This window comes from Maylandia zebra, linkage group LG22 (genome assembly GCF_041146795.1).
Source record: "Maylandia zebra isolate NMK-2024a linkage group LG22, Mzebra_GT3a, whole genome shotgun sequence".
NCBI lineage: Eukaryota > Metazoa > Chordata > Actinopteri > Cichliformes > Cichlidae > Maylandia > Maylandia zebra.
In genome coordinates, this window is record NC_135187.1 from 36,538,050 (window position 1) to 36,566,007 (window position 27,958).

The 27,958-nt window shown below is 43.1% G+C and overlaps 1 protein-coding gene and 1 long non-coding RNA gene across 3 annotated transcripts in view; one reads left to right on the plus strand and one right to left on the minus strand.

Moving 5' to 3' along the window:
- Nucleotides 1–16,148: 16,148 nt before the first annotated feature.
- Nucleotides 16,149–18,109, minus strand: LOC143414761 (uncharacterized). The gene is made up of 3 exons (XR_013095450.1): nt 17,994–18,109; nt 17,358–17,487; nt 16,149–16,924 (listed from the first exon to the last, which is right to left on the minus strand). It is a non-coding gene; the product is annotated as an uncharacterized LOC143414761 (long non-coding RNA).
- A 73-nt stretch (nt 18,110–18,182) lies between these two features.
- The window catches only part of thrb (thyroid hormone receptor beta), a 122,989-nt gene continuing 113,213 nt past the window's right edge, over nt 18,183–27,958 (plus strand). For both annotated transcript variants that reach the window (XM_004561015.5, XM_004561019.5), the window contains exon 1: nt 18,183–18,508. The gene's annotated coding sequence lies outside the window, so the exon portion shown is untranslated. The remainder of the gene's footprint in view (nt 18,509–27,958) is intronic.

A 27,958-nucleotide genomic window follows, 5' to 3' on the forward strand; every position in this document is an offset into this window, starting at 1 on the left:
ACTTTGTCAGCTTTTAAAATACACTCAACAAAAATATAAACGCAACACCTTTGTTACTGCTCCCATTCCCCATGGGATGGACGTAGAGACCTAAAATTCATTCCAGATACACAATATAACCATCCCTCCCAAACAGTGGTCACAAATCAGTCCAAATGTGTGGTAGTGGGCACATCTGCCATATTGAGATAATCCATCCCACCTCACAGGTGTGCCACATCAGGATGCTGATCTGACATCATGACACAGGTGTACCTCAGACTGCCCACAACAAAAGGCCACCCTGGAATGTGCAGTTTTGTCTCACAGCAAAATGCCACAGATGAGGGAGCGTGCAATTGGCATGCTGACAGCAGGAATGTCAACCAGATCTGTCGCCCGTGCACTGAATGTTCATTTCTCAACCATAAGCCGTCTCCACAGGCGTTTCAGAGAATATGGCAGCACATCCAACCGGCCTCACAACCGCAGACCTCGTGTAACCACACCAGCCCAGGACCTCCACATCCAGCAGGTTCACCTCCAAGATCGTCTGAGACCAGCCACCCAGACAGCTGCTGGAACAATTGGTTTGCACAACCAAACAATTTCTGCACAAACTGTCAGAAACCGTCTCAGGGACGCTCAACTGCATGCCCGTCGTCCTCATCGGGGTCTTGACCTGACTCCAGCTCGTCGCCGTAACAGACTTGTGTGGGCAAATGCTCACATTCGATGGCGTCTGGCACGTTGGAGAGGTGTGCGCTTCACGGATGAATCATGGTTCACATTGTTCAGGGCAGATGGCAGCTGAGAATGTCCCAGTTCTTGCATGGCCAGCATACTCACCGGACATGTCACCCATTGAGCATGTTCGGGATGTGCTTGACCGGCGTATACGACAGCGTGTACCAGTTCCCACGAATATCCAACAACCTCGCACAGCCATTGAAGTGGAGTGGACCAACATTCCACAGGCCACAATTGACAATCTGATAGACTCCATGCGACGATGTGTTGCACTGCATGAGGCAAATGGTGGTCACACCAGATACTGACCGGTTCTGGGTCCCCAGACCCCCAATAGTGCAAAAAAACTGCACATTCCAGGGTGGCCTTTTGTTGTGGGCAGTCTGAGGTACACCTGTGCACTACTCATGATGTCAGATCAGCATCCTGATGTGGCACACCTGTGAGGTGGGATGGATTATCTCAATATAGCAGATGTGCCCACTACCACACATTTGGACTGATTTGTGACCACTGTTTGGGAGGGATGGTTATATTGTGTATCTGGAATGAATTTTAGGTCTCTACGTCCATCCCATGGGGAATGGGAGCAGTAACAAAGGTGTTGCGTTTATATTTTTGTTGAGTGTACATCAAATTCTTTAAACTGTTCAAATGCAGTAAAAACAAAAACTGTCACATACCCTGATGCGTTTGTAGATTCCTCTACTGGCTTCCATTGAAATGTTGTTGTTGTATCACAGCTGGGAAAGAAAAGAGTCAAATACTCTCCATAGCGTAAGGTAAAATGTAGATATGAAAATACTCTGAACTCGATGGTTTCTCTTAAATTAAGAAGGTTTATACTAGAAATATTAAGACCGAAATGGCAACAATACATTTTAAATGGCCTAATGGCTAAAATACACTCACTGGCCACTGTTTCAGGTACACTTGCTCACGTACTCCTTAACACAAATATCTAATCAGGTGGTCAAAAGTGCATTTAGGCAGACGTGGGAAGCATCAAATATTTTGTTACTGTACTTAAGTACAAAATTCGGGTATCTGTACCTTACTGAAGTTTTTTTTTCTGACTACTTTTTACTTTTACTGCCTAAGTTTGTGAACAAGTACCTTTAATTTGTACACTTTACATTTTCAAAACAGGCTCGTTACTTCTGCGCATCTATCTATCTCTCTCTAATGCTTTTTGCATTCGTTATTGAACCTTTAGCTCTTCTACTGCGCTCAACAGACGAATACACAGGGATCAGAAGGGGAAAAGCAGAACATAAAGTCTCGCTTTATGCAGATGATTTACTACTGTATATCTCTAACCCTGCAAAATCAGCCCCAGTCATCATGGAAATTTTGCAGAACTTTGGAGAAGTGTCAGGATACAAATTGAATTGATCTAAAAGTGTGTTCCCAGTCAACTCTAAAGCAATAGGTAACCCAAGTTGTTTCAATACTTTACCATTTCGGGTTTCTAATCAGTTCCAATGTCTTGGGATAAATATCACTCAGGATTATTATGGTTTATTCAAACATAATCTTTCTATTTTATATGATGAAACCAAAAATAACAGACAAATGGATTAATCTACCGATTCCACTAGCAGGGAGGATAAACATTGTTAGAATGAATATTCTTCCCAAATTCTGATTTTTATTTCAGTGTATCCCTATTGTGATTAATAAAGCCTTAAATTAGACGAGAAATATCCTGTTTCATATGGAACAGAAAGAATCCCAGAATCAAGAAAGGCTACCTGCAGAGACCGACAGGTCAGGGAGGGATGGGGTTACCATGCTTCCGTCTGTATTATTGGTCATGTAATGTTCGTTCCATGTCGTTTTGGTTGCGCACTAAGGGGGCCGACTGGACAACGATGGCGAATGAAAGCTGTTACCCTCCTCATTAGAGGCTATGATCTATTCAGCTCTCCCTATCCCCAAACATGACTTTAAAAATCCTGTAGTCTCTCATACAATTAAAATCTGGACACAGATAAGGAAACATTACGGGTGGAAGGAAGCCTCCATACTAACTCCACTCATGAATAACGCAACATTCACACCATCACTTTCAAACATCTCATTTCTCCAATGGAACCACACAGGGCTGCACTCAAAGGATTTATTCATCAACAAGGTTTTTCCCACATTCCGGCAACTGCAAGAAAAATTTGACTTGCACAGTAATGACTTTTTCAAATACTTACAGATCAGAAGCTTTGTAAGGAGGCTTTTTCTATCTTTTCCAGATCGGCCCCCAGACTGCCTTAGATAACTTATTCCAGTTTGATCCACTCAAGAAAGGACTCCGCGGCTGCTGAGTGAGCCCTCATCTGGGACTCTCCTCAGCTCTTTCTGGGACAGTGGCGCGGCTGCCCCTCTGTTGGTCTTCCTTGGTCTCTTGTGTTCTGGGGACCTCTGGATGTCTGGAGTTTTGATCTCCTCCATACCTGCTTCATGCCCTGGAGGACGGGGCTGTGGCCCCCCCACACCCTCTAGCAGATCATTACATGAAGGAACCTTTTTAAAAACAAGCGTGTCCATGCTCACAGGTGTACACACGGGTGATCACACCCACAAACTACACCCTTTTTGGCTCCTACCTCAAAGCACACTGTGTTCTGTTGATCTTATGCACAATAATGTTTAATGTTTAGTATTTACTGTCATATTCCCATATATCATTGTGATGCTGTTTATTCTATTACTCTTGTTCTCTTCTGCTTGTTTTCTTTTTTCTTTCTCAGCAGGTGATCCAGGTGATCGATAGATGCATTTTTTTCTTTTTTTTTCTTTTTTCTTTTTCCTGCTTGTTCCCCCGTTCCTCTTCTCAGCTGTTTCTCTTTCCCTCTTTCTTTCTCCCCTTCTTTCCCCCAGTCAAGTCTGTCCCGTATTCAGCAAGTGAAAATAAAATAAACAATAAAAGGTGAATCAAATGGACCATTACGGCAAGGCTGGGATGGTCAGTTTGGTAAAGTAAATCCGTTGGGCATCTTTCTTTGCCTTTAGACAACAATTCTGATGCAAAAGAGCCAAACGGGACAGGCAAAAAAAAAAAAAAAAAAAAAAAAAAAAAAAAGGACTAATAACAGAAGTTCACAATGCATTGTCACAACTGGATGGAACTACCACACTTGACTATCTGAGAGAGGCCTGGCAGTGTGACCTGGGTACGAGAATCACAGACAGTCAATGGACAAAAGCCCAGGAAAATGTAAACTCTTCCTCTGTTTGCATTCGTCATGGACTCTTACAGTTTAAAGTGCTACATAGACTCCATTTATCAAAGTTGAAACTGTCAAAAATGTTCCCCAATGTAAACTCGTCCTGCGAAAGATGTAAACAGCAACCTGCTTCACTGGCGCATGTGTTTTGGAATTGTCCCTGTATAGCAGCATACTGGAATAATGTCTTTCATATCTTGTCTAAAATTCTAAAAAACCACTTAAGCCAGACCCAATCTGTGCTTTATTTGGAGTGAAGCCGGTTGTTGTAAACCTGTCAGCCACCCAAAATAATGTGATACATTTTGTGACGCTGCTGGCACGCCGTTTAATTCTACTAAATTGGAAACAAAAGGTGCCTCCTACCACATCAGCCTTACAAGATGTATTGAGACATTTGCAGCTGGAAAGAATTAAACTCCTATTAAGGGGGAGGTTGGAGGAATTCCATTCAACCTGGCAACCTTTTATAGATCTCTTCAACACAGTGCAGATATAAATGATCACTGGATCACCCCAGGGTTGTTGCCTCTCTCCCCTTCTGTTCATTCTGTACACAAATGAGTGTGGCAGCAATTTCACGAACAGACACATCCTGAAGTTTGCTGACGACACAGTGATCGTCAGTCTTCTAGTGGGGGACGAGTCAGGCCATGGACAGGTTGTAGATGATTTTGTGAATTGGTGTGATGAGTCCTTCCTCTCACTTAATGTGTCAAAAACTAAAGACATGATTATTGATTTTAGGAAGTCCTCTTATAGCTCATCACCCACTATCATTAAAACTGCCGATATTGGAATCGTTGAGAGTTATAAATATCTAGGTGTGGTACTCGACCATAAACTGTGTTTTGAATCTCATGCTGATGCCACTACTAAAAAAGTTCAACAAAGACTGTTCTTTTTAAGGAAAATGAGATCTTTGAATGTCTCATTGAGATGTCCTTGTTTTATAGAAGTTTTATCGAATCTGTGATGTCTTTTTGTGTCGCTGCCTGGTTTGGTAACCTGACGGTGAAGAACAAGAATCGGTTGGGACTTCTGGTAAAAACTGCTAGCAAAATTTCAGGGCGCTGGCAAGATGGACTTTTGGCCATTTACAATAGTCCCCTTGTGGGACAATAAAGAAATTGAATTGAATTGAGCCTCATTGGTAGTTCGATAAATAACATCCTCTGTCCAACTTTTTTTCGTTGTTTTGTTTTGTTTTTTCTTTGCTTAATTTTTACTGTATCTATGTAATCATTTATATTTGAATCTTTGTCGCCTTTATGATAAAGAAAACTTGAAAACCAAATAAAGAGATTTGGAAGAAAAAAAAATTGGGTTTATTAGAACAGGATGGACGAACGACCACAGCACTCTCAGCACAGGGCTGACAGGACTTTCCCCCATATAATAAATATAAAGACAGATTACTATACCAAACTTACAGATAACAGTGCATTTACTGGATTAGTTCTGTTAACTCTTGCTTTTCAAAAAACAGTGAGGAACAAAGTATAATCGAAGTGCTTGCTCTGATGAAGGCGTTTAAACTGGAAACAGCAGCGTAGTGAATAAGGATCCGTGTCCACACATCTCCTGTATCCACTAATCCTCAGCAGTGACAATGCTTAGTTCAAAATCCTCAATGCAGCTTTTTCTGTGCTCAAGATGCTCTCAGCTGTTTAACTTCAGGTAGGGGAGAAAAGTTTGACATATTTCACAACCAATAAATGTTAGAGAAGCCTCTGAAAACAAGGTCACAGTTACTTCCCAAGCAAAAACCTCTGCTTGTGCTCACAGACACTAAATCGCAACAAATAATAGGACAAAAGTGACACAAGAGAGTAAGGGAGGAGCACGCATGAAGTGAGACGTGTGCACATGTGTGCACATATGTACACACGTGTTCTTAGTACTGCTCTCTAAACACAAATGTGAATCTCAAAGGAGAATAAGAGAGAGCACAGATTTAAACCATGCAGAACGGAGGCTGTGACTCAAAGAAGAAGGCAGGAAGATGATTGGACTAGAGTAACGATGACAGTATTGAGATGGACAGCGTGGGAAAATGGTAGCGGTGTAATGAATAGACTAGCAGCCGAACACAGATCTCGAGAGACCAAAGCAATATCTGCCTGGAAGTCAAGAATGTGCTCCGATCGCCCCAATCGGTCCTGGAATGTGGAAGGCTAGAGCGCTGTTTATAAACCCTCAACAGAAATGCAGCTGTGCAAAGAACAGAGGTGTTCTGGGCACTAAATACAGGATGAACTGTGCCTTATACTAATTTGGCTAAGGGAAGCCACCAGTCCACTTTTTTATTATTGCTTCCAGTATCTCGAGTATCTCTCTATTTAGAAAGTTTTACAGTCTCTGAAATTGTTACATTATGTCTGCACTGTGCTCCCTGAACACTTCATTTGATGGGTTTTCTACTCAAACTGTGATGAACACAAATAACTAAATGCTGTAACACAAGTTACGCATGTAGCTGTGGCCTGTGGGACCACCAGCTGATGGACTCAGTACCGTACTTTAATGTCCAGCTTACTTAATGTTACCCTCTCATGGCTGCTGGTCTGACCACATCTATAAAAGCCAATATTAAGATCTTGTTGAGCCCTTGGTACAGTCATGCAGTGGTTAGCACTGCCAGCTCACAACTACACAGTGCTGGGTTCAAATCTGCCATCTGGCCGGGTCTGTGTTTTTAGCTGCTAAATGCGTCACGTCTGCTTCTTTATTATAAAAATAGGACTGACATTAAAATACCAGAGTCTTAAAAAATCTTGAGTCATGTGGTAAACTGTGGGGTGAACAAGGTGATGAGCATGGTCACCTCTTAATTCTGTCAAGTTTCTTAGAGCTCACCTTACAATGAAATGCCAGTTGGACAACGTGATACATGACCTCAGAAATCAGAATCAGAAAGGGTTTTATTGCCAAATGTTGAGCAGCTTTACAACATTAGGAAATTGCTGCGGTGCTTCAGTGCAAACATGCTGTCATATAACGCTTAAATAGACATAAAAATAAGAATTAAAAGTGCTAAGTAGATAGATATATACATGATATATACATGAGTGCAGGTGGTGATCAGTGCCAAACATGGAATGATGCAGTGAACACAGCGTAGGGTCATGTGTTAGTGGTGGGAACAGTCATACGGTTATTGTTCATGTGTCCAACAGCAGAGGGGAAGAAACTGTTCTTATGGCGAGAGGTTCTGGTGCGAATGGACCGGAGCCTCCTGCCTGAGGGGAGCAGGTCAAACAGACTGTGTCCAGGGTGAGAAGGGTCAGCTGAGATCCGGGCTGCACGCCGCAGTGTCCTGGAGGTGTACAGGTCCTGCAGAGATGGGAGTCTGCAGCCAATCACCTTCTCAGCAGAGCGCACAACACGCTGCAGTCTCTGTTTGTCCCTGATAGTGGCTCCAGCGTACCACACGGTGATGGAGGAGGTGAGGATGGACTCGATGATTGCAGTGTAGAACTGCATCATCGTCCGTGTTGGCAGGTTGAATTTCTTCAGCTGCCTCAGGAAGTACATCCTCTGCTGGGCTTTCTTGATGACGGAGGTGATGGGGGTGTCAGTCAGGATGATGGGGGGGAGTGGGGCTGTGTGCTTCCTGAAGTCCACAATAATCTCCACTGTCTTCTGGGCATTCAGCACCAGGTTGTTGTGGCTGCACCAGGACGCCAGGACCTGATACATGATGCAGCATTTTGTCAAGCATTCAAAAGATATCGCAGGAATAATCAGGTTGACCAAGCAAACTATCAGGATCTATTATACATTTATGGTTAGTCAGTTGACCTGCATCATCATCTGTGAAACAACTGGGCAAGGTGTGTGTGTGTGTGTGTGTGTGTGTGTGTGTGTGTGTGTGTGTGTGTGTGTGTGTGTGTGTGTGTGTGTGTGTGTACTGGTCTAGAGGGATGTGTTGATGTTGACTGTAACAGCATTTGACAGCTCCCAGAACAAAATGCCCTAGTTGCCAAAAGGAATGGGCACTCAACTGCACACAGATCCTTTATAGGTGAAGAAGATCAGAGGGAAGATGGGTTCATGAGGTCAGCTGCTAACAGCATTAAAAGGCTTGTTAACTTAACAAACTAAGTTAACTTTACAAGGGTTAAGGGTTATGATTTCAGAAACCCTGAAAACTCTGTCCATATATAACAATAATAAATCTAAACTTAGAGTAAAATTTAAGTTAAGTTATAACAATGGCCAGACAACTGTCATCGAGTTTAGGACTAGAACTGAACTAGATAGAAATAAACCCAGAATTTGCATACTTTTACTCTCAAGAGACACAGCAGAACCCGCAAGAAATGTGGAAACAGAAGTCTTCCTAGAGCGGGCTTTTCTTAGTGGAGTTTTATCAGCCCAAGCAGCTCGATAGCTAAGGAGGCTTCGTGGTCATCACACCAGCAAATAGGTACTATATTGACAAATTAACCAGATTTTCTCAAGAGATCACAAAAGTCTCCACGCCAACATTATCATGTGTTTAAGCTTTGGGTTTTCTCCTCCACAGTTGTTGTTGATGAGGCCATCTGCCTGAACTTTAAGTCTTGACCTGAATCCAAAATGGATATTTTTTTAATGATTATTGCTTAATTGGACAGCTGAACTATGTGAGGTGGTGAAAAGATTGCAGTTTACCATTATATCCTAATTATATCACTATATAATAGTGAAGTCACCTATGCTGTTGGATGTGCACAAATACGGGCAACACTGTGTCATGGTGCTGGGTTTGGTGACCTAGTGTTCATGTTTGAGTTTTGTTAATATTCTTTGGCTTTGTGTCAGCCATGGTTTTGGTTCTCTTTACACGTTTGTGCTCATGTTATAGTTTTTAGTCTTTTTCTGTCTCTGTGCCGTCCCAGTGTTTCTTGTTTTTAGTGCCTCCGTGTTCCAGGGGCTCTCTCTGTCTCTTCAAATCAGTCACAGACATGAATGTATGGACTGGGAATCTAAAAACTGTTTCGCAAGAGACTTTGCTTTTATCTGAAGTCCCGCTTGAACTTTCTCCCTGTCCGTCTGTATCCCTGATCCCTGGGCAGCTCGGACGCAGCTCCTCCCCGCACCTGTACCAGTTCCTCAGGTAGGAACAGCTGGTGTTCAGTCATTTCCGGCTCCCCAGGTGAGGACAATTGTAAGCCAGTCCTCCTCAGTACCCGTGCCTGTTTCTCAGGTGAAAGCAGCTGGTGTCTGGTGGGTCCCTGCAACTGTGTCCAGGGTGAGGGCAGCTGTGACCCAGTCCTCTCCCACACCAATATTTCTTCCTTGGTTGGAGGTGGCTGGCACCCAGCGAGCTCCTGCGTCGGCTCCTAGGGGGAGGGCGGTCAGGACCCAGCTAGGCCAAAACCCTGGGATGTTTCTTTGTGGCGAGTGGTATTTCCTTACAGGTTCAAGTGACCACCGTCACTGAGTATGCTTGGGTGATGTGCATGGTCTTCAGCAATATACAACATAACATTGTGACAAGATAATCAAGATTATTCACTTCACCTGTGATTTTGACATTGTGACTAAATGTGGTACTTATGCTAATGACAGGTAGATGCAGTGCAGTCTATAGTCTACAACCTGACTTGAGTTTGCAACTACTCGAACCAAATGTATCAGCAAAATTAGAATGTAATGCAATTATCTATGGGCTGAATCCCTGCAAAATTTATTTTTTGGAAAGTACCAATTTCCAAGGCCACTCAATACTTGAATTTAAAAATGTCCATCTGCACCCCAGGGTAGACTCAGGAGCAATGTTCCCTCTAAGCTGCGCGTGTGCACAATTGCGCACTGCTGGTACGGTCTCTGCGCACAGAAAATCTGCGTTGCGCACACACAAAAAATCTAACTTGAATTGAAATTAAAATTAAAACTTTAACAATTATGGGATCAGAACGATGCCACCTTATCCCAAAGTCCAGCCAATGATGTGATTCACATTCGTATATACGCAGCTAATCAACGTCGCTGACAGGCTATGACAGCGTCCTTATGTGCCGGTGTTTTAGCAAAGCGGCTGATGTGGAGTGAAGCCACGTTAATGACAACGTGTACAACCATTGGAGATGTGAGCAGGACAGACGGAACAACTGACGGACAAAGTGTGGACTTTATACCAGTTTTTAAATTGTGTTGATCGGCCACGTAAAACCAGAGTTATGATAAAATATCTGCAATGTTTGGTTTTCTTCCTGAATACTGTCGTTGTTTATATTTACTGCAGGAAGAAACGGTAAAAACTGCGTTTTATAAGGAAAACGCTCGAAAGCCTGTGAGCAAAAACACCAAAACTCCCAGCCTTTCCTATTGGTGGAAAAATGTACCATGTGGACCAATCAAAGAATAATACGGCAACATGGCCTTTAGTTGTTTAGGACGGGGGAAGTTTTAGGAGTGACGGCGTGTTTGAGATGTGAGAGATTTGAGACGTTTAGCACAAATCTTGTGTAGTTAGTGTGTAGTTAGTGTGTAGTTAGTGTGTAGTTAGTGTTTAGTTAGTGTATAGTTAGTGTGTAGTTAGTGTGTAGTTAGTGTGTAGTTAGTGTGTAGTCAGTGTGTAGTTAGTGTGTAGTTAGTGTGTAGTTAGTGTGTAGTTAGTGTGTAGTCAGTGTGTAGTCAGTGTGTAGTTAGTGTGTAGTTAGTGTGTAGTCAGTGTGTAGTCAGTGTGTAGTTAGTGTGTAGTGAGTGTGTAGTCAGTGTGTAGTCAGTGTGTAGTCAGTGTGTAGTCAGTGTATAGTTAGTGTGTAGTTAGTGTGTAGTTAGTGTGTAGTGAGTGTGTACTTAGTGTGTACTTAGTGTGTAGTCAGTGTGTAGTCAGTGTGTAGTCAGTGTGTAGTCAGTGTATAGTTAGTGTATAGTTAGTGTGTAGTTAGTGTGTAATTAGTGTGTAGTCAGTGTGTAGTTAGTGTGTAGTCAGTGTGTAGTCAGTGTGTAGTTAGTGTGTAGTCAGTGTGTAGTTAGTGTGTAGTCAGTGTGTAGTCAGTGTGTAGTCAGTGTATAGTTAGTGTGTAGTTAGTGTGTAGTGAGTGTGTACTTAGTGTGTACTTAGTGTGTACTCAGTGTGTAGTCAGTGTGTAGTCAGTGTGTAGTTAGTGTGTAGTCAGTGTGTAGTTAGTGTGTAGTTAGTGTGTAGTGAGTGTGTACTTAGTGTGTACTTAGTGTGTAGTTAGTGTGTAGTTAGTGTGTAGTCAGTGTGTAGTTAGTGTGTAGTCAGTGTGTAGTTAGTGTGTAGTCAGTGTGTAGTCAGTGTGTAGTCAGTGTATAGTTAGTGTGTAGTTAGTGTGTAGTGAGTGTGTACTTAGTGTGTACTTAGTGTGTAGTCAGTGTGTAGTCAGTGTGTAGTCAGTGTGTAGTTAGTGTATAGTTAGTGTGTAGTTAGTGTGTAATTAGTGTGTAGTCAGTGTGTAGTCAGTGTGTAGTTAGTGTGTAGTCAGTGTGTAGTCAGTGTGTAGTTAGTGTGTAGTTAGTGTGTAGTCAGTGTGTAGTCAGTGTGTAGTTAGTGTGTAGTCAGTGTGTAGTTAGTGTGTAGTCAGTGTGTAGTCAGTGTGTAGTCAGTGTGTAGTTAGTGTATAGTTAGTGTGTAGTTAGTGTGTAGTTAGTGTGTAGTCAGTGTGTAGTCAGTGTGTAGTTAGTGTGTAGTCAGTGTGTAGTCAGTGTGTAGTCAGTGTATAGTTAGTGTGTAGTCAGTGTGTAGTTAGTGTATAGTTAGTGTGTAGTTAGTGTGTAGTTAGTGTGTAATTAGTGTGTAGTCAGTGTGTAGTTAGTGTGTAGTCAGTGTGTAGTCAGTGTGTAGTTAGTGTGTAGTTAGTGTGTAGTCAGTGTGTAGTCAGTGTGTAGTTAGTGTGTAGTTAGTGTGTAGTCAGTGTGTAGTTAGTGTGTAGTTAGTGTGTAGTCAGTGTGTAGTTAGTGTGTAGTCAGTGTGTAGTTAGTGTGTAGTCAGTGTGTAGTCAGTGTGTAGTCAGTGTGTAGTTAGTGTGTAGTCAGTGTGTAGTCAGTGTGTAGTTAGTGTGTAGTCAGTGTGTAGTCAGTGTGTAGTCAGTGTGTAGTTAGTGTGTAGTTAGTGTGTAGTCAGTGTGTAGTCAGTGTGTAGTTAGTGTGTAGTCAGTGTGTAGTCAGTGTATAGTTAGTGTGTAGTCAGTGTGTAGTCAGTGTGTAGTCAGTGTGTAGTCAGTGTGTAGTCAGTGTGTAGTTAGTGTGTAGTTAGTGTGTAGTCAGTGTGTAGTCAGTGTGTAGTCAGTGTGTAGTCAGTGTGTAGTCAGTGTGTAGTTAGTGTGTAGTGTAGTCAGTGTGTAGTCAGTGTGTAGTCAGTGTGTAGTTAGTGTGTAGTCAGTGTGTAGTGTAGTCAGTGTGTAGTCAGTGTGTAGTCAGTGTGTAGTCAGTGTGTAGTTAGTGTGTAGTTAGTGTGTAGTGTAGTCAGTGTGTAGTCAGTGTGTAGTCAGTGTGTAGTTAGTGTATAGTCAGTGTGTAGTCAGTGTGTAGTCAGTGTGTAGTCAGTGTGTAGTTAGTGTGTAGTTAGTGTATAGTTAGTGTGTAGTCAGTGTGTAGTCAGTGTGTAGTTAGTGTGTAGTGTAGTCAGTGTGTAGTTAGTGTGTAGTGTAGTCAGTGTGTAGTCAGTGTGTAGTCAGTGTGTAGTCAGTGTGTAGTGTAGTCAGTGTGTAGTCAGTGTGTAGTCAGTGTGTAGTCAGTGTGTAGTTAGTGTGTAGTTAGTGTGTAGTGTAGTCAATAGTGTTGTTGTGTGTCAGAACAATGAGGCGCCTGCTGAGTGTTACAGGTGTTACAGCAGTGACACATCTGCTGCTGTCAGGCCTGCAGGTATCAGGCTGTTGTTCTCCTTCATCTCATAGTGGACAGAAATTATTTTTTGGAGCGGCACAAATAATTTGTGTGGCATCAGATTTGATGCAGAACAGCTGATTGTTCTGTAAATAGTTTGAAATGTTTATTAAAAAACACCTTGGCTGCATTTTTAGGTAAACAGCTGCAAAAAACTTTGTTGTTTGCATAACTCAGTTACTTTTTTGAAGAAGTAACTATATAATTAGTTAGAGTTACAGACTTTCTCCCAGACCACAGACTCATAATACAGTCAGAGCTTTATAAAAAAAAGAAAGAAAGAAAGTTGTTTTCAAAATTGGAGTTGAAGTTATTTTTCCTTCCAATAGTGTTAACATGCTGCACAGGACAGGAACAAGATTTTTATAATTTTCATTGTAAGTGGGCTAAAGCAGTTAATTAAAAGTAGTCTAACATAAATGCTGTAATTTGATTACTTTAATAAACATGTAACTTGGATGGATTGGATGCTGGCGTGACCACAGTGCACACGTCTGCTGTTGCTCACAGTGGTCCAAGGGGACGCTCAGGGAGTTTGTGTTCGCTCAGACACGTGAAACATTAGAGGGAACATTGCTCCTGAGCTGCTGGAAGCATTATATTTACTGCTGGCAAATAGAAGAAGTGGCTGATCTGAGGAAGTCCTACCAGTGGCTGGACAAAGCTGAAAGACAACACAGAGGCACTAATCATAGCAGCACAAGAACAAGCTCAAAGAACAAGATCTATAGAGCCTGAGGTCTACCACACCAGGCAAAGATGCCCCCGAGACAATCCAGCACATAATGGCAAGACACAAGATGCTAGCAGGCAGGTTATAGAATGAACACCATAACCAAGTGGCCGGCATAATATACAGGGACATCTGTGCCGAGTATGGCCTGCAAGTCCAAGCGCAAAATGTCCTCCTAGGGTGGTGGAGAATGACCAAGCTAAGATCCTGTGGTACTTCCAGATACAGGCGGACAAACTGGTGATGGCTAACCAACATCATAGTGATAGAAATACCAAGTGACAGAAACTCTAGTGATTCATTTGACATTGATATTGGAATCCTTCCTAAGCATCGACTTTAATTGACATTTGTTACTTTTAAAGCAACTGTATTTCCCAGCTCTATCTCTCTACCAAACCTGACTCTACTCTTCCTCCACCCTCCCTCATCCTCTGTCTAGCTGAACTTAATTCTTGGTTCTCCTCCAACTTTCTTAAACTCAACAGCAATAAATCGGAACTTCTTCTGGTTGGCACTAAACGACTGCTATCCAGAATTAACAATTTCTCTCTCACCATCAATAACTCGCTGGTCCCTATCTCTCCTTCTGTGAAAAGCTTGGGTGTCATTCTCGATAGCACATTATCCTTTAACTCACATATCAATAATATTACACGTGCAGCATATTTCCAACTCCGTAACATTAATCGCCTCCGCCCCTTCCTCACACCTCACGCCACTGCCATTCTCATCCATAATCTTGTTATCTCTAGAATTGACTACTGCAACTCATTATTATTTGGCCTCACACAAAAATCTATCAACAAGCTCCAACGTGTCCAGAACTCTGCTGCCCGTATTATTACTAGGACTTCTTCTACCCACCACATCTCCCCAATCCTGAAGCAACTTCACTGGCTCCCGGTCAAATTTCGCATCCATTTTAAAATAATTCTGTATACATTCAAGGCTATTCATTCTCTCTCTCCACCGTACCTCTCTGACTTATTACAGATGAAGCTCCCATCCCGCTGCCTCAGATCTTCATCTTCTCTTTCTCTCTCTGTTCCCTCTGCTCGTCTGATCACAATGGGAGGGAGGGCCTTTAGTTGCTCTGCCCCTCGACTTTGGAATTCCCTACCCCCGGACCTCAGAAATATTAGTTCATTCTCTCTTTTTAAGTCCACCCTCAAAACTCATCTGTTTAAAATTGCCTATTCTTAAATTTCTGTATGTTTTAACTTTTATCTTCTATTTTTATCATTGTGTATATTTCCAGTTTTTATCTGTTGTACAGTGTCCTTGGGTGCTTTGAAAGGCGCTATTTAAATAAAATGTATTATTATTATTATTATTATTAAAAAAGTTGTCTGATAGTTGTGCTAACATTGCTATCATGGCCTTCAATGCAGAGATTCAGCGTGTTGAGAACTCACATAAAATTGCATAAACAGGGCAGTCGTCAGCCTCCTAAAATACTTGTGACGAAGTGGTAGGCTTGAACTTATCTACCACTTGTCCCTTAAACATATTGATAATTTATCCCATGTTATTTTACAGTTGGCCATAATGCTTTAGTTTAGGCACTGCTGGTGTAACTTTGCTCTACATACCATCCTGGGTTTGTTTGTGGCAGCACAGTTTACATCCATGCATATGCTCTTAGAGCTAATACTACTCAACCTTCAGGTGATTTAAATGTTCTTGTGTTGACAGGTAAATGTCTGGTAAATTATGTTAGCTTATGTTGCTTTGTTTATACTTACCTTTGGTTGTCCCTTTGTTCTGGTCATATACTCAAAACAGGTGTGTGGGAGGGGCTGACCCATCACTTCCTGTTTATATAGGGTCACCATATCATTGACCGCCTCACTGGGTGCAACCAAACGAAGGGTTTTTCCTTTTGTATAGTATTGTTTGTTTTTTAAGTAGCCTTTGAGTTTATGCAGTGTTGTACCTTTCAGACCATTTAGCTGTGTGAATGGGTTTGTCAATGGGGTGAATAATCTTATTCCTGTTTCTTTGTTTAGGTTGCATTTCTTAATGGTAACCTATTTCTTAATGGTAGAGACTAATGAGGTTCAGGTGTGTGTAAAACTGTATAAAACCAGTAAGATTTTGACAACTGGGGTTGTTGTAAGATGCCAGGAAATAAAGTACCAGTCTGCTGATGCCATCTACTTATCGCTTTCCTTACTTGCTCTAAAGTGCCTCGCAATGTTCAAAATATACTTCATTTTACTCAAATCATTCATGAAACTCCACATCAGAGTAAAAATAAATACAGACCATGAAGAATGAATCTCCAGGCAGATTGTCAGCTGAGCTGATCTTCTTAGCTTGGACCAGATATTCAAACTTTATATTTTGTACTTTGGAAGGTGGACAAATGTCCTGAATATGCCATTCACTTGTTAAAACCATCCTGTAGTCTTTAGGCTTTGTATTGTTTAAACTATTTTAAGTTTGTATGTTTAGATTATATTTGGACTCAAACAGAGTTGAAAATGTTTTATTAATCAGTGCATTTTTCTTCGTAGCCGAGCAACATTTGATGATGATTTCTCTACTGCATCCAGTTATCAAATGTAGCTTTGTCTTGTATAAAAATGTGAGTCAAGAGTCAAATGGCTTTATTGTGATTTCAACCACATACAGTGGTACAGTACACAGCGAGAAAAGACGGCGTAAATCAACACAGGACGACAGAAAGTGCACGTGTGCAACCCCAGAAAGAACAGAACGATGTAAGCACACAACAGTGCAACAGGAAAGTGCAATAATGACAGTGGGTTGTGCAAAAAGACTGAGCATTGTGCAAAAGGTACTTGAGGTAATGAAATGTATGAAGGTACGTGTGTGTGTGTGTGTGTGTGTTCCTGTCTAGCTATCTTTGTGAGGACCGAAATCTGCATTCTACTATACTTGTGAGAACCAGCAGTCGCTTGTGAGGACACACAACCCGGTCCTCACATTGTTGAAGGCATTTGAAGGCATTTTTGAGGCTCAAAATGGGGTTTTAGTGTCAGGGTTACAATTAGGTTATGGTTAGGTTTAGGGTCAGGGGCTAGGGAAACCATTATGTCAATGAGGGTCCTCACTAAGATAGCTGAACGGGGTTGTGTGTGTGTGTGTGTCTCAGACCAGTGTCTGAGTGTTCAGGAGACTGATGGCCTGTTTCGTAGTCTGGCCCGAATGCTCTGGTACCTCTTGCCAGAAGGCAGCAGGCTGAAGCCTTAAATGGTTTAAGTCAAGTCAACTAATTGAGGTTAAGAGTCTGAAGAGAGTGTGAAAGTAAAAATGAAAAAAACCTGGTTTAATATAATTACAAGAATTACAAACTGGAGCTCTGGAGTGACGCTGACTCTTCTCGCTGTGCTGTAAGGCCATCTGACTATATGCTTGAAGTGATCTACAGGAATTAAGGACAAACACTACTTCACTAGAAGCAAAAGCCTTGTGAAAGCTGTGATAAGTGTCAAACCAAGTCTTTTGTACAAACCACAGTTACACTGATCACTAACCAAAACCCACATGTCACTGACTCTTAGTCTTAAAATGGTTAACAGATCATTTACAGTTGTATGAATCGTCCCTGTCAAGTTGTGATCAGACAGAATTCTGTCCAAGGTTTGAATATTCAGTCCTGCAAAAAGTTCATTTAAAACTATTAAGAACGTAGTAGAAGCACCTGTGGTATAAATGTGAAACCCCTCAGTAATTTTCATTACTTGACATCAAAGTACCTGAGATGAACCTGGTAATAATTTCACATTTCTGCATTGTCTCGTTCTCAAATGTTCACATTCAGCAGATTTTCAGAAAACTTGACCTCTGATCTTTACCTTGAGGCTGCGCTAACTGAGATTCGAACTCATCCAAGGCTTTAGTAGATCCACCTGTGGTGTCGATTTCAAAATCCGATGTCACCTTGTTCTCCAGTCATTACACTCACAACTTGGAGGGTTGCCCACCCTGCACGGTGAGGAGGATCCCCGCCAAAAGGAAAGCAGTGAGGAAAAACCCAAGATGTTATATTTCTGGTAGACAGAGTAACTTTTGAAGTCACAAATTTATTACATCACAGTATATTGACATTCAAGTTCAGATGACCTAATTCTCTATGATACAGCCAGATTAACATCCTTCTTTTCATCAGTGGTTTACTTTAATAGTTTTCACTGTTGTTGCTGCAGTCTGTGAAAACAAGAGCATTGCTGTGGAAATCCAACCTTACTTAATGTTCTGCACACACGTGAAACAATGAATCGAGTAAATGATGGCTTATGTGAAACAAAGACACGATTAGAAAACAGTATTCAGGTTTCTGCATAAAGCATTTGTTACATACTTGTGTGCACATGCATAACTTGCATTCTAATGTAGCTATAGAAAGTGACGCAAAAATGACTAAAGTCCAATATATGTGCTGTATTTAGGCCAGTGTTGCGTATATATGCAGTAGTAGTGTGTTAGCCCACCTCACACCAGTGCAGAATAAAGCCGGAGCAGCGTTTCCTGCCCTGTCGGCATGTACCAGGCGGGCCTACTGTACCAGCAGCCAACCGCCATCGAAAAAGAGCGAGGAGAAAAAAACTTGGAGTTTGTAATAAGGGCGAGGCTTATTTCGCGCAGTTCCTGCTCTGCTCTCTAATTCCCCACAGCGTTCAGTCGGAGAGCTGCAATTGTGTCGTCTGTAATGTGTCTGAGCTGCTTCTTTTCAGCGTTTGTTTTCGCTTCCACGTTGAAGTTTTCAGCGTCCAGAGCAAACACTGACACAGTCGCTCACACCGTTAGCTCACCCTGCACTCAGTCCGCTCCGCGCGCATAGACCTCGCCTGATTTGCACTGGCGCGGGTCATTTCAGGTTAAACCCTGGCGCTGTGTCCCGTTCACTTTAACCGACGGAGATCAACGCTGGTTCCAGTTGAGGCGGAATGCACACCCACTGGGACTCCGAGTGATATTTGGACACGGGCTTCGTCTTGCATATGCGGTATGTTTGTTTTAGAGGGTGGGGTTGGGGGTATTTTTGACAGCAGTCTTGCTATTAACAGCAGCCTCTCCAGAAACTAGCTGTGCGCCACTGTGGTAGCTAGATCGCGGTGCGTCGCGCTTCCTAAGCTAATGTTCATATTAATTTTTAACATAGCCGCAAATGTGTTTATGTCCTATGAAGGGACGGCGTATAACGAACTTCATTCACAATTCGTGCAATTCAAGTGCCGTGCTAATCGTGGGATTGTTGGTTCGTGGACAAACGTGACTTGGACCTCAGCAGAAGTGTCGGGTTCTGTGTAGCAGTTCGGTGCGCAGTTCTTTTTGAAACAGCAACGTTTCATAACACATATTTAAACATAACAGCGATCTGACCCTGCTCTCCGCGTCCACGGCGGCGTGTGTTGTCGGAGTGAGGCAGCAGGAATAAAAGAAGAATTTCGCTAAAAGTTAAAGTTTTTTTCCGTTCCCGGCGTGTTTTACCGTCGCCGAATTGCACACTTGCTTGTAATAATGCAGAAACTTTCATCCGCGTTTTTTCATAGTTGGCTAATGTCAACAGAAAGCGAGAGGCCGTGCAGTTGTCAGATATTCGGCTCGAGGTTCTGTCAGGAAAACAGAACAGCGCGTACCCCGGAATGGCTTTGATAAAGACTTGAGGGAGTTGCTTTCGGGCCCAAGTTATCGTTTCCCTCATAGCTCAGAGTATCCCACGAGCAGTGAGCACGGCTCGGTTTACTTCTGTCACTTGACTTAAATACATGTATGTCACCTACATTTCCGCCTTAACCTTTGCTTTCGGTTTAACAACAGGAACTTTCACTCAAGTGTCCAGCTAACATCTGGCGTGTAAAACAAGCAGACCCTTCCACAGTGCATTAGCGACTTTAGTGTTTGGGATTACATAGAGTCGGCGGCGCTGGATGATTGGCTCTAGTGGACAGAGTCGATCCCAAGTGTTAAGCTATTTACAAACAAGCGTCACCTGTCCTACGTGCCTCGCCGTAGTGCGATATTCGTTTAACAAGCTGTAGTGATACTTTCACGCACTGTTGGGGGGGCTAACGCGTGCGAGGCTGAGCGAGACAGCTGATTGTGGGAATTTGTGTTCTTTTGTTTTTGTTTCGTTTTTGCCTTGATGCTGTGATGAGAGGCTTTATGTGTTGCACAGCACTTACTGTGCACTTACTAGGAAACAAAAACGCACATATAGTCGCTCTTAGACATGTTTGAACTGCAGCTGCTGTTCCAAGTGAACAGTAACAGCATCAATTATAGAATTCAGAATTAACAGACATTTTCAAGCACCGTACGTTTTATTTCAAAAAGGGAGAAATTAAAGGAAGCAGTGGTTTTGAATGAATGGTATTTAAGGTCATTCTGTCTTTGCAACTTTTTGCAAGAGCGTGTGAGGACAGTATTCACTTGTGACATCAGTATATCTAATCTGCACTGTTTGCAGCAGAACCTGTTGTTAAGCATTTGTGTGCGTTGAAACCTGTTTGAATGTATTTAAGGTGGAGCCTTGACAGTCGTCAGTTTTGTCCCCTAATAAAGAAAAGCTGAGGCGCCGCAAAGTAGGTTTCTGACAAGTCCGTTAATAAAATTCTGAGAGATCAAAGGTATTGTGCAGATTTCATTTCTAAGAAGCTTCTATCAGCTGTTCCATTATTCACAAGGGGTCGTGGCAGCAAATAGCTCTGCATATTTGATTTGGCAGATCATTATACCCGATGCCCTTCCTGATGCGATGCCAGGGACCTTTTGCATGTTAGACAACTGTGTAAACCATTACACTATTTTGCTGCTGTGCTCAGTGACTGTGTACATTCCTGTTTGTAGAGTCTACATGTTTCTGGGTCACACTCGTGTTTATCAACCAGGGTAAGAATCCAGATGAATTCAGAAGGTGCAATTTCAGAGTTCCTAGTCTGAATAGGGTTTCTTACTTGGAAAGTCAGAGCAACACTACCAACAATCCGAGATGGTGGCAGTGAACATAAACAGTAATAAAACGGAAACTTTGAAACTGTCCTGCCACTTTTTCTATTTGTGACTCACTAAATAAGCACTGACCAGGCTCTATCATGAATGTACTTCAGCAGTACGAGTCTTGTGCTGTGATGCTTGACGGCTCTACCTTACTAAGAAGCTTTCTTTTGAATGCACAAACTCGGGACTGAAAACACTTCCAATTTCCGAGGTACCTGACGCAGTCTCTTGTTTGTCCATTATTAACAATGAGCAATAACATTACAGACCAGCCAACGATGCCCCTGTGATGAGTTCACACAGCAAGACTGCGTGAACTCATCTGTGTATGCAGTTAATGGGCATGCTAAAGCAAACAAGGCACATTTGAACCACAAATACTATTTGAATTTAATGGGAACGATTTGACTTTTTTACTACCGAAGACCTCAAACTGCTCCCCGATGACTGCGCGTAGCTGTGGCAGACTGGCTAGCTTTACCTGACAGTTTGCACTCGACCTCCTTTACTAATTATCACGTAAAGAAGTTCCACACAGGGCTTATTGAAGCTGTAGTCGCCTCTGGTTTTATCCTTTTACTCTTTTAATGTTTGCACAGTGCCAATAAATCGAATCAGTGTCACACTATCTCACAGTATATTTGCTTGAAGTTGGTAGTGCATTCTTTTATTTGTGTTTGCAAACAGCTTTGCTAGGTGCCACTTTCCATTGCCACCAGATCATCGTATCTCACCAGGCACCGGTAAGAATGAGAGGGAAATGGACGTTTTAGAGCAGCGGTCCCCAACCCCCGGCCCGGTACCGGTCTGTGAGTCGTTTGGTCCCGGGCTGTGAGAGTTGAGGCTCGGGTGTGAAATTTATGGTTTTCAGGGTTTTTATTGTTAACTCAGCTTCCCTGGGTCTTTCCCGTGTTGTAGTTGTGCGTCTTATTTTGAAAGAAATGTTTACACGTTACCATAGCGACCAGAGAGCATTAAGGAGCAGAGAGGAGGACGTTACGCTCAATGTTGTTGGTGCACTTCAGGAGGACGCTGCTAACAAAATTCAAATTCAAATTTTATTTGTCACGTACACAGTCATACACAGTACGATATGTAGTGAAATGCTTGGACAACTGCTTGTGACCTAAAGAGAACAAAAAAGGAAAAGGCTATGAATAAGATAGGAAATAAATATGAAAAATTAAAAAGGGTAAATTTAACTAGGAAGGAATAAAATATAAATTAAGGTTAAAAATGAAATAACTGTACAACACAAATTAGAATGAAGGGTAAATTTAACTGGGAAGAATAAGATAAAATATATAAATTAAAGTTGAAAATAAAATAACTGTACAACAAAATACACAATATAGAACTATATAAGAATGTATGAAGAAATCTAAATATAAATAAATATATACACAATAACAGCAGCTGTACAAGTATTAACTGGAAATGAAGAATATAGTGACCAGTGTTGTGCAAAACCAAAGTCCAGAAAGTCCAGTGTGTGTGTAAGAACCATATGTGTGGGTCAGTACTGTGTGGTGGTGTGATTGAGAGACCGTATCGCCTGCGGGAAGAAGCTCCTCCTCAGTCTCTCTGTGTTGGTCTTCAGGGAGCGGAATCGCTTTCCTGACCTCAACAGAGAGAACAGTCTGTTGTTGGGATGGCTGAGGTCCTTCACCATCTTCCTGGCCTTGGTCCAGCACCGCCTGCTGTAGATTGAGTGCAGGTCAGGGAGCTCGGAGCGGATGGTGCGCTCAGCTGACCGCACAACCCTCTGTAGAGCTCGTCTGTCCTGCATGGTGCTGTTCCCGAACCAGGTTAAGATGTTTCCTGTCAGGATGCTCTCTATGGTGCAGGAGTAAAAGTTCCTGAGCACCTTGGAGGGCAGTTGGAAGTCTCTCAAGCGTCTGAGGTGGTAGAGACGCTGTCGGGCCTTTTTCACCACGGTGTTGATGTGACAGGACCATGACAGGTCCTGCGTGATGTGAACTCCGAGGTATTTGAAGCTGTCCACTCTCTCCACTGGGCACTCGTTGATGACGGGGGTCTGGTAGTTCCTCTCCTGCTTAGTGCTGAAGTCCACTATCAGCTCCTTTGTCTTACTGACGTTTAGAAGGAGGTTGTTCCTCTGGCACCAGTTCTCCAGATTCCTAATCTCCTTCAGGTAGGCCGTCTCGTTGTTATCAGAGATCAGGCCCACCACGACGGTGTCGTCAGCAAACTTGATGATGGTGGTGGAGCTGGTAGTGGCCACACAGTCATATGTGTACAAAGAGTACAGCAGGGGGCTCAGAACACACCCCTGGGGGGCTCCAGTGCTGAGAGTGGTGGAGGCTGAGACATGTCCGCCCATCCTTACTGCCTGTGGTCTGCCAGTTAGGAAGTTGGAGATCCACTGACACATAGATGAGCTGAGTCCCAGATGCTCCAGCTTGGTGGTGAGTGTGGAGGGAATTATGGTGTTAAATGCAGAGCTGTAGTCTATGAAGAGCATTTTAACATAATTCCCCCTTCTAGTGTCCAAGTGAGTGAGTGATGTGTGGAGGAGATGAGAGATGGCATCGTCTGTGGAACGATTTGGACGGTAAGCGAACTGTAGTGGGTCCAGTGTGTCTGGTAGTGAAGAAATGATGAAGTCTCTGACCAGGCGTTCAAAGCACTTCATCACTACTGAGGTGAGGGCTACAGGGCGATAGTCATTGAGAGAAGCAGGGTGGGGTTTCTTCGGGACAGGAACAATGATGGACTCTTTGAAGCATGTGGGGATCACCGACTGAGATAAAGAGATGTTGAATATCTCAGTGAACACAGGAGCTAGCTGGTATGCGCAGTCTCTTAGGATACGACCTGGGATGCCGTCTGGTCCTGCTGCTTTCCTGGTGTTCACTCTTTTGAAGGCTCTCCTTACTTCATGCTCGGAGATGACGAGCACGTTTCCGGTGCTGGCAGTATCTTCCTGTCTGCAGCCGTTAGCGCCGCTAACACTAGCATTGTTGGAGACCTTAGCTGCAGCCTCGAAGCGAGCATAGAAAGTGTTCAGCTCGTCTGCCAGAGTCACGGCCGCGTTCGTCATACCGGTTGTTGGTGCTTTATAGTCCGTTATTGTCCTTAGTCCCCGCCACAGGCTCCTAGAGTCACTCTGTTGGAGTTGTGACTCTAGTTTCCTCCTGTAGCGCTGCTTCGCCTCTTTCACCGCCCTCCGCACGTTATATGACGCGGCTTTGTACGGGTCCATGTCCCCCGTCGTGAGTCCCGTGTTGTAGGCAGCGGTGCGGGATCTCAGAGCGTCGCGGATGGTTTTATCCACCCACGGCTTCTGGTTGGGAAACGCTGTGATAGTCTTTGTCTCCACGGTATCATCCGCTAGTTTCCCGATGAATCCCACAACCGCTTCCGTAAACACGTTGACGTCATCGTCGGAGCTGTTTCTGAACATGCCCCAGTCTGCGTCATCGAGTGCGTCCTGTAACGCGGCCACCGATTGATCCGTCCAGCGCGCGACCTTCCTCTGAACCGGAACTTCCTGTTTCAGCCTTTGTTTGTATTTTGGCATGAGGAAGATGGTGGCGTGATCAGATTTGCCAAACAGGGGGCGGGATTGTGCCTTGTAGCCGTCCTTGACCGTAGTGTAGCAGTGGTCCAGTGTCCTTTCACCCCTGGTGGGGCAGGTGATGTGTTGATAAAAGTTCGGCGCTGCGCGTTTGAGGTTGGCGCTATTAAAGTCCCCCGTCACAATAAGCGCAGCGTCCCGGTGTTGTGTCTGGTGCTATGTGAGTGCCTCATGCAGCTCGCATAAGGCGGTGACCGTGTCCGCTTGTGGTGGAATATAAACGGCACTTACAATGACCGATGTAAATTCCCGAGGTAGATAAAAAGGACGACACATGATGGACAGTAGCTCCAGATTTGGTGTGCAGGAGCGTGTGAGAGGAACAACGTTCGCACTGTTGCACCAGTTGTTGTTCACCATTAAACACACGCCGCCTCCCCTTGACTTCCCCGAGTCCCGTGTCCTGTCCATGCGGTGAACCGAGAAGAACTCGGCCGGCTGGATGGCGTGGTCCGGCACCGCTGGGTTCAGCCATGTCTCGGTGAAGCAGAGGAGATTGCAGTCCCGAATGTCTCTCTGGAACTTTATCCTGGCCCTGAGGTCGTCAAGCTTGTTCTCCAGTGACTGGACGTTGGCGAGCAGGATGCTAGGCAGAGGTGTGCGGTGTGCACGAGCTCTCAGCCTGTTCCTGACGCCGGCTCGCTTCCCTCTAGGCCGCCGCCGCTTCCCTTTGTTCTCCCTCGAGATCTCACTCGGCCAGCTCGGATCCGGAGTTAAAAACTTCGAATTGTGAGTACATTGTAAACCAATAGAAACAAGAGTGTCACTGTCATACCTAATGTACCCAATGGTGATGATTTTGCCGATTTAGAAACGCTGAAAACTAACTTAAAAAACAAAGACAAAGAAAAAGTGGTCGGAGCAGTCGTGACGGCAGCCGACCTCACCGGCGCCATCTTCCCAAAGTTACACAATTACACACTGAATTCACGTTTATTGTTATATTTACTAAATACCAGTTTGTGTCGTATCTTTTATTTTGTTGTATTTATCCGCCACACCTTAAACGCCGGTCTGTGAAAATATTGTCTGACATGAAACCGTCTGTGGAGCAACGAAGGTTGGGGGCCGCTGCTGTAGACAAAAAAGGACTGTTTGGTTAATTGAAACCCATTCTCATCCTAGTGTGCAGCTAAAACGCACACTTCTCTTGTTTCCTCTGCTGTGGCTTATGCTAGATTTATTGAGTGTGGTGTGTGCGAAGTCTTTGGATACTTTCAGTATCTTAGCTAACTCTTTTATTTCTTTTGTCTGGAAGCCTTATTATAATTTGTGTGCACATTCTTTTAATAACCATGCTGTGGTAGTCGTAATCATCATTTTTGCTCACAGAATGAGAAGTTTGGTTTGCCTGAACAAAGTCGTCTGGGTTGGAGTGAAATTCAGAGTCCATGGAAATGCACTAATTGTAAATTTGTTTGACTGATTTGAAGTGTATAAAGTGTATAAATTCCAGTTGTCTTTCTAAGAAATATACCTGACACCATATACCAAGAAATTCTATTTTCTTTAATGCAAAATCTCATTTTCATTGTAAAATTAATTATTGAATGTATCCCAGATTGCTCTAATTGAAAGCATCTTCTCTCTTTGAAACAGCAGATAATAAAGTTCTGGCAGGAGGGTTACATTGGTAACTGAAAATGAGTCGCTGTCCAGGCAACTTCAGCATTTTACTTCACCAAACAAGTACTTTGGGTTATTTTGTGTCTTTGCTCACAATGAGGAAATCCCATGCTAAGGACATGTTAGCGTGTAGGCGTGTGTGTGTGTGTGTGTGTGTGTGTGTGTGTGTGTGTGTGGCTACTTACTTGTGCCACTGTGCATGTGTTGTGCATGGATGAAACACACTGGCTTATAATTAGCCATATGGGAGGCTGAGCGCCGATCACCGGTCCAGGAACGGTGAAATCAGCTGATTCTGGTCCCTGGCCGTCTGATTGGTGCATCTCCAGAGTCTCCAGTGTCCCTGCATTAAACACTTAGGATGACCTTCACCAGGTTGCCCTTAGTCAGATGATGTAATGGAGGCCTTCACTGTCTCATTCAAAGTTTCAGTTGGCCCTTCAAATGAGAAGCATGCAGACCTTGTAACTACGCTGAGATACCCGCGGTGTGCACCTGCTCCTCTCCTGTTCTGAGTGCTGTTGTCTTTGCAAGTCAGAGTGTGTGTTTACATGCACGTGTATGCAGACTTGGTTGAAGCTGTGCAGTCCTCATTATGGTTCTTATGTGATAACCTTGTTTCATTCCAACGGATATGAATTGATCAGTTTTTTAAAGAGAAAATGTGATTCTGTGGTAGCAGAAACGTTTGGATCAGCCTGTATTTATTGACAGCTGAAAAGATATTAAGTGCAATTGTTGGCCTGATATCTTAAGCCAAGAGTTTAAGATATTAGTTTGTTTTTGTGGTGAGCTAGGTGTTGGAAGATGTAATGGCAGAGAGAGCCGGATGTCAGGGCTTCATCACTGCCTAAAATCAATACTCCAGTCCCTGAAGTAGTCCAGGAATCAATCATAGAGTATTGTACTGAGAAGAACTGAACTGCACCTAGTCATGGCCTATTACAATAACTGACTTACAAGATCACTACAAAAGAGATCCTGTCAGAGCACAGTTACACTCATGTTTTAGATGAGTATGAACACAGTCTGGAAGCTCAAAGCTGACAGAAGGCAAAGTTAAAAACAATGATAGTGGTGCAGTGGTGCCTTCATCTACGCTGGATGGGGCTGAGTGATGTGGAAAATTATTCTCGAATCTTTTTTCCCCATATCAGTTGATATTGAGATAAAACAAATCACTGTTTCTGTTAAGTTTATCTTTCGATTTTCACTTGGGAGTAAAAACCTTTAATTGTTGTTAAGGGGACATTTTGACCTGTTGGCATTTTAAAAATGGTAAAACTGTTCAAATGAAACCCATCTTTTGCTAAAATGGGCTAAAGCTTTAAATTCATATTTTGTTTTTGGTGTGTGGGCTGAAAAAACAAACAAACCATTTGTACGTAGAACAGCTAACCACGTCATTTTGATCCAATACAAATAAATGTCAACCTGCTGCTACCACTGCGTTACTTACCAACATGATTATTTGCACACATTTTGATTTTAAGCTAGCTAGATGTGATTGATAAATATACTGGACGTCTTCAGCTAGCTGACTGAAGGCTCACCACAGGGTTTAATTTCCTCTTCAGGAAGTCGTGATTTAAACTCTCATAGTACAATAAAATGAATGATTGTGTCATCATGAGGCCTAATGTGCCCTCTTCCATCCTAAAATAATTTATTGCAGTTACCTTCATTTGTCTTGCATTTTTCAATATTCAGTAATGTGCATGAGTTCATCCTGTCCGTCCCGTCCAGCACTGGGACATGTAAGGAGAGATTGGCTGGTTATTCGATCTAATAGACAAAGCTTTGTCTGGCTGTAATCAACTTCTCATGCATTTTGCAGGTGTTAGATTAGTGACACATCAACTGGGAGCTCAGGGATCCAAATGTCCACACTGAGGCGGGTTTGATGGCACTTCCCTTGGTCAGTGAGGGAGGATTACAGCTGATGAAATCCTGAATTTGTGCAACATGTCAAATGATCGATGGCTCTAATCGCTGCATTATGGCTTTCATAGTTGCATAGCCACACCATGTGTGCAGTGACAGGGAGAATCTGTCAGTCTCTGCTACATCAGTTTTTACTGTTGTTATTTGATCCTGTGATGTTTGGGTATCACAGGATTTTAGACAGGCTACTGGTAGCCACTTTTAAAATGAGCTAGCTGCCTGCTGTCTGTTTATTACTGAACACAGTGATGTTCACAGAGGCAGCTGTTGTTATGGAGCTTCCTG